General features: G+C 39.3%; 1 long non-coding RNA gene across 1 annotated transcript; it reads right to left on the bottom strand.

Moving 5' to 3' along the window:
* Nucleotides 1-3,842: 3,842 nt before the first annotated feature.
* Nucleotides 3,843-6,202, bottom strand: LOC138914580 (uncharacterized). Its single transcript, XR_011420417.1, has 4 exons — nucleotides 5,084-6,202; nucleotides 4,810-5,025; nucleotides 4,068-4,746; nucleotides 3,843-4,011 (listed from the first exon to the last, which is right to left on the bottom strand). It is a non-coding gene; the product is annotated as an uncharacterized lncRNA (long non-coding RNA).
* Nucleotides 6,203-7,478: the final 1,276 nt, after the last annotated feature.

The raw sequence follows: 7,478 nt of genomic DNA on the forward strand, positions 1-7,478 counted from the left end.
GACAAGTAGCTAAGACGGCCAATAACTTTTGATTGGAATGTCCGATTTAAGCCATACTTTCTGAGTTTATAGGTCTTGATGATTAGAACAAAGTTGCCATACAATCCTTCTTTCTATCTCTTGTAGTTTTTTCAAAACCGTCTTATATCTGAAAATAATGGAAAAACATGGTAACGGATGAAAATGAAAAGACAAGTAGGTAAGACGGCCAATAACTTTTGATTGGAATGTCCGATTTAAGCCATAATTGCTGAGTTTATAGGTCTTGATGAGTAGAACAAAGTTGCCATACAATCCTTCTTTCTATCTCTTGTATTTTTTTCAAAACCGTCTTATATCTGAAAATAATGGAAAAAGGTGGTAACGGATGAAAATGGTGGGACAAGTAGGTAAGACGGCCAATAACTTTTGATTGGAATTTGCGATTTAAGCCATAATTGCTGAGTTTATAGGTCTTGATGAGTAGAACAAAGTTGCCATACAATCCTTCTTTCTTTCAAAACCGTCTTATATCTGAAAATATAGGAAAAACATGGTAACGGATGAAAATGAAAAGACAAGTAGCTAGGACGGCCAATAACTTTTGATTGGAATGTCCGATTTAAGCCATACTTTCTGAGTTTATAGGTCTTGATTAGTAGAACAAAGTTGCCATACAATCCTTCTTTCTATCTCTTGTAGTTTTTTCAAAGCCGTCTTATATCTGAAAATAATGGAAAAACATGGTAACGGATGAAAATGAAAAGACAAGTAGCTAAGACGGCCAATAACTTTTGATTGGAGTTTTTTCAAAACCATCTTATATCTGAAAATATAGGAAAAACATGGTAACGGATGAAAATGAAAAGACAAGTAGCTAAGACGGCCAATAACTTTTGATTGGAATGTCCGATTTAAGCCATACTTTCTGAGTTTATAGGTCTTGATGAGTAGAACAAAGTTGCCATAAAATCCTTCTTTCTATCTCTTGTGGTTTTTTCAAAACCGTCTTATATCTGAAAATAAAGGAAAAACATGGTAACGGATGAAAATTAAAAGTCAAGTAGCTAAGACGGCCAATAACTTTTTATTGGAATGTCCGATTTAGGCTATACTTTCTGAGTTTATAGGTCTTGATGAGTAGAACAAAGTTGCCATACAATCCTTCTTTCTATCTCTTGTAGTTTTTTCAAAACCGTTTTATATCTGAAAATAAAGGAAAAACATGGTAACGGATGAAAATTAAAAGTCAAGTAGCTAAGACGGCCAATAACTTTTGATTGGAATGTGCGATTTAAGCTATACTTTCTGAGTTTATAGGTCTTGATGAGTAGAACAAAGTTGCCATACAATCCTTCTTTCTATCTTTTGTAGTTTTTTCAAAACCGTCTTATATCTGAAAATAATGGAAAAAGATGGTAACGGATAAAAATGGTGGGACAAGTAGGTAAGACGGCCAATAACTTTTGATTGGAATGTCCGATTTAAGCCATAATTGCTGAGTTTATAGGTCTTGATGAGTAGAACAAAGTTGCCATACAATCCTTCTTTCTTTCAAAACCGTCTTATATCTGAAAATATAGGAAAAACATGGTAACGGATGAAAATGAAAAGACAAGTAGCTAAGACGGCCAATAACTTTTGATTGGAATGTCCGATTTAAGCCATACTTTCTGAGTTTATAGGTCTTGATGAGTAGAACAAAGTTGCCATACAATCCTTCTTTCTTTCAAAACCGTCTTATATCTGAAAATATAGGAAAAACATGGTAACGGATGAAAATGAAAAGACAAGTAGCTAAGACGGCCAATAACTTTTGATTGGAGTTTTTTCAAAACCATCTTATATCTGAAAATATAGGAAAAACATGGTAACGGATGAAAATGAAAAGACAAGTAGCTAAGACGGCCAATAACTTTTGATTGGAATGTCCGATTTAAGCCATACTTTCTGAGTTTATAGGTCTTGATGAGTAGAACAAAGTTGCCATAAAATCCTTCTTTCTATCTCTTGTGGTTTTTTCAAAACCGTCTTATATCTGAAAATAAAGGAAAAACATGGTAACGGATGAAAATTAAAAGTCAAGTAGCTAAGACGGCCAATAACTTTTTATTGGAATGTCCGATTTAGGCTATACTTTCTGAGTTTATAGGTCTTGATGAGTAGAACAAAGTTGCCATACAATCCTTCTTTCTATCTCTTGTAGTTTTTTTAAAACCGTCTTATATCTGAAAATAATGGAAAAACATGGTAACGGATGAAAATTTAAAGTCAAGTAGCTAAGACGGCCAATAACTTTTGATTGGAATGTCCGATTTAGGCTATACTTTCTGAGTTTATAGGTCTTGATGAGTAGAACAAAGTTGCCATACAATCCTTCTTTCTATCTTTTGTAGTTTTTTCAAAACCGTCTTATATCTGAAAATAATGGAAAAAGATGGTAACGGATAAAAATGGTGGGACAAGTAGGTAAGACGGCCAATAACTTTTGATTGGAATGTCCGATTTAAGCCATAATTGCTGAGTTTATAGGTCTTGATGAGTAGAACAAAGTTGCCATACAATCCTTCTTTCTTTCAAAACCGTCTTATATCTGAAAATATAGGAAAAACATGGTAACGGATGAAAATGAAAAGACAAGTAGCTAAGACGGCCAATAACTTTTGATTGGAATGTCCGATTTAAGCCATACTTTCTGAGTTTATAGGTCTTGATGAGTAGAACAAAGTTGCCATACAATCCTTCTTTCTATCTCTTATAGTTTTTTCAAAACCGTCTTATATCTGAAAATAATGGAAAAACATGGTAACGGATGAAAATGAAAAGACAATTAGGTAAGACGGCCAATAACTTTTGATTGGAATGTCCGATTTAGGCCATAATTGCTGAGTTTATAGGTCTTGATGAGTAGAACAAAGTTGCCATATAATCCTTCTTTCTATCTCTTGTGGTTTTTTCAAAACCGTCTTATATCTGAAAATAATGAAAAAAGATGGTAACGGATGAAAATGGTGGGACAAGTAGGTAAGACGGCCAATAACTTTTGATTGGAATTTGCGATTTAAGCCATAATTGCTGAGTTTATAGGTCTTGATGAGTAGAACAAAGTTGCCATACAATCCTTCTTTCTTTCAAAACCGTCTTATATCTGAAAATATAGGAAAAACATGGTAACGGATGAAAATGAAAAGACAAGTAGCTAGGACGGCCAATAACTTTTGATTGGAATGTCCGATTTAAGCCATACTTTATGAGTTTATAGGTCTTGATTAGTAGAACAAAGTTGCCATACAATCCTTCTTTCTATCTCTTGAAGTTTTTTCAAAGCCGTCTTATATCTGAAAATAATGGAAAAACATGGTAACGGATGAAAATGAAAAGACAAGTAGCTAAGACGGCCAATAACTTTTGATTGGAGTTTTTTCAAAACCATCTTATATCTGAAAATATAGGAAAAACATGGTAACGGATGAAAATGAAAAGACAAGTAGCTAAGACGGCCAATAACTTTTGATTGGAATTATATCTGAAAATAATGGAAAAACATGGTGTGACGACCACGGTGAAGTGGATGCTATTTGGTTGCATACTCTGCCTACGGGATCGGCCTAGCTCAGGGAGGAGACAAGGGGGTCGGTTACTTCCTAAACAGCATCACCGCCACACAATAAAACTTGTAGACAGAGTTGGGGAGGTTTAAAGGAAGGACGCAGTCAATCCGAATGGATGTAGGAGAAGATATTGATCGGTTAACCCGGTTGTTGAAGAACTGAGATGGTAATGTTCTTCGGCTTGGCCCACCCTACCTGTAAGGACACATTAATGTTGAACGCCCTTACCCTTTACAATGAAAACCGCTTAACTCAGATGCCCATGTTACCGGTTTTACTTCATTTCAGTTACTTTTAAACTTCATATAAATTCAAATAAACTCGAACTTCAAATACATGATTCTCCATTGCAAATTCCAAGACTCGCGAAACAATTTACTATCATTTACGAAAGCGAAGCGGTAATTAGCGGTAATTTGACCTGTCAGCACATTTATAAACTAAATGGGGAGGGTTTCATATTCTTTCACATCTTACATTTGGGTTGGTTTACACCATGCGTTATATATATAGATTTATATCAAAGACAGTGTATTTACTCACGACCACTCCCTCGAAGTCCGCAGGCCTGTTGACTGTAGTGCTAGGATGAGGTGATATTTGTTGATATGTGTTGATAAATTTAATTTAGCATAGCTGTCTTGATATGTGTAGGTACTAAATGTCACCAAATGAGAAAAGGAAAGAATATGAGTATGCGGTCAAATCAGATTATGAAAAGAATTTACTCTAAATTACTTAAAATTATTTCAAGAAATTAAATATAACCGCAACTAGGCGGGACGCAGCAGGCGGCGTTTCCTGTGGCCGTGAATTGTTCAAATTTGGGTAAATACTCCTACGCGCCACGTTCCCGCGGATCGCTGAAGTCGGAACAGGGTCGAAATAGCCAGAGATAGCTGCTGCCTCGCTGTACACAACCGAGCCAAAGTGAGCTTATGTGCACGAGGGTTGTCGATGGGAGGTTATGTTGCGCACGATCCTATGGGAGGTTATGTGCAGCACGATTATCCACTGAGAGGTTATGTTGCGGTCCAATGCGACTCCCTTGCGTTCGTCAGCGCTCCGGATCAAGCGCTGCCCCAATCACGCACAATTTGCCGGTTAACTTGAGCAAGTTGGCTCCTTGCACGTTTAGGGGCTGATCCAGAGGTAACTAGGTGGGGGACGGAAGAGTTAGATCGAAACTAAACTGGTGCACATGCTTGGCTGCAACTACCTTGAAATATATATCCACAGAGAAGGATGCTTTTGGGCATAGCCTGACACTTTTTGGTTTCAATACTTTAGCTGGCTGAGATCCGCCGTTGAAGGGGACACTTCAGCAGCGCTGTGTAGGGAGCGCCACGTGGAATCCGCGGCTTGCCAAAATTTGGGTTGCGAACTGCCAATACACAGTCTGCCGAGACCTTGGTCTGGCGCTGCCGGTTGATGGCTGGAATTTACGCAAGACGATTAGAGTCGATCTTGCGTTTGCAGTTATTTCTGCTCACCTAGCGGTTTCCACACACACGCGTGCTGTTGATCGTAACTTTTCAGCGCTTGCGGGTATTGCGAAATCCCTTTTGAACACGGATGAATCGATTGCCTTTACTACAGGACTTGAGCGCGTGGTATAAGTAGCACACGCGTGGACTTTTAAACTTTTCGCTGAAACTATGCGTACGTTTGCTTGGCTGAACGAAATGTAAAAGAACGCTTTGGTTGAGCGGAAATATTGTCTTGCCAGTTTACAAGGTTGCCAGATCTACGGTTGGCATATGTCAAGGTCAGCGTAGCCAGATCATGGGTCAAGGGAACTATCGCTGTTAAGGTTAACAGCACTCTCCGTTCTGTTATGGGCAAGTCTGTTGTTGGCGACTGTTACGTTTAAATTTTGGGACAACAAAATTCGTACCCTCACACCACAGGTTTTATTGACATACATTTTGGGAGGAGATGAAAGCTGGAAAAGGGTACTTTACCAGAGATCTTTCGCATGAAAAACTCCTAGCTCCTTTCCGTTGTGGTCTTCTAGCAAATACAATGACTGTCCTCGTTTCTCCTTTACCTTAGCTTTAACCCCGATGGGTGCTAGCTTGGCGTTGAAGTGTGTGGCCTGGTTGCTTAATACAAAATTTCGTTTTATAACTTCCTGACCTATCTCAAAGGTTCGATACCGAGAACGCAAATCATATTCGTTTCTGTTTTTCTCGTACGCTTTTGTCATATGCTTTGCAATGTTGGATCGGATTCTCGGAAATTCATCTGCCCTATCAATCTTGGCTGAACCTTCGGTAAGCATCTGAAGATTTCGTAGCAACTTATAATCTTTACCGTGTGTTAGCATGTGCTGGCCAAAGACTACATAGTATGGGGACTTTCCAATCGATTGGTGAACTGAGTTTCTCAATGCAGAGTTTATACTCGCAAGATACATATCCCACAACCTTTGATCTGATCGAATGTATGATCTCAAGGCGGCATTAATCGAACGATTTACGCGCTCCGCTGCATTAGATTGAGGAGCGTACGCACCAGTGAATGTATGTTGGATTCCGTATTTGGACGTAAAGGTAGCGAAGTCATGGCTTTTAAACTGAGTTCCATTATCGCTAACTAATACCTCCGGAGTTCCAAAACATGCAAAAATTTCGTCTCTTAAGTAATCGATTACTATCTTTGATGTGAACCTTTTTACTGGTTTTAGCCAAGTAAATTTGGAGAAATGATCTAGAAGAATTAGAATGCCAATATTTCCATTTTTCGTCCTCGGAAATGGACCAATAAAATCCATATAAATACGTTGAAACGGCCTTTCGCTAGTAGCTTGGCAACCCATGAGTGGACGAAGACGTTGCGTCGGATGTTTGGATGTTTTGCATATCTCACACTGGGCTATGTAATTTCGAACATCTATTACCATGTTTGGCCAATAGAAGTGTCTTCGTAGACGTTCCAAGCACTTGGCAGCTCCGCAATGCGATGAGGTTGGTTGGTCGTGTGCCGACTGAATCGCGCCTATCCTCAGGTCGCTTGGAACTAACAGCTTAAACTCGGACTCATCAACTTCGGAACTTCCAGTTGCAAAACCAGTCCTATAATAAATATAATCGTCAACGACATGGAAATCTGGTAATTCTGAGTTCTGCGCACGGTCTTTTAATTGGCAGTACTCAGCGGATTGAAACGCATCCGAATGCAAGTCAATCTCTGGAAGGATCTCTACGGACATGATTTCTTCTTGAAACGAGCGCGACAACGCGTCGGGTACGACGTTTTGAGTCCCCTTGCGGTGCTCGATTTCAAAAACAAATCCTTGCAACTTGATTGCCCAACGGGCTAGTCTCCCGCTGAGGTCTGTCTGTTTCATTAGCCATTGTAGGGCTGAATGATCAGTAACGACTTTGAACTTATGCCCCTCCACATACATGCGAAACTTTCTGATAGCTAACACCACGGCAAGGCACTCCAACTCTGTTACTGTATAGTTGCGTTGAGCACCGTTTAACTTTTGCGACATGTACGCGATAGGACGCTCATTGCCTGATTCATCGCACTGTGCCAACACTGCTCCAACACCACACATGGATGCATCGCATTGTATTATAAACGGCTTTTCATAATCAGGGTGAACTAAAAATGGAGCCGAGCAAAGCTTGGACTTGACTTCGTCAAAAGCAAGTTGTGCTTCGTCGTTCCAGGTGAATGTTTTTCCACGAAGTAGATCTGTCAGAGGAAAGGTTATCGTTGAATATTGGGGTATAAATCGACGATACCAGCCACACATCCCAAGAAATCTTCTTAAGTGTTGTTGGCTTTTGGGAATGGGGAAGTCGGAGACAGCACTAACCTTTTTGGGGTTGACTTGAAGTGTCCCTTCACCCACCACGTAACCTAAATATTCGA

The sequence above is a fragment of the Drosophila takahashii genome, unplaced genomic scaffold, assembly GCF_030179915.1.
Source record: "Drosophila takahashii strain IR98-3 E-12201 unplaced genomic scaffold, DtakHiC1v2 scaffold_39, whole genome shotgun sequence".
Classification (NCBI taxonomy): domain Eukaryota; kingdom Metazoa; phylum Arthropoda; class Insecta; order Diptera; family Drosophilidae; genus Drosophila; species Drosophila takahashii.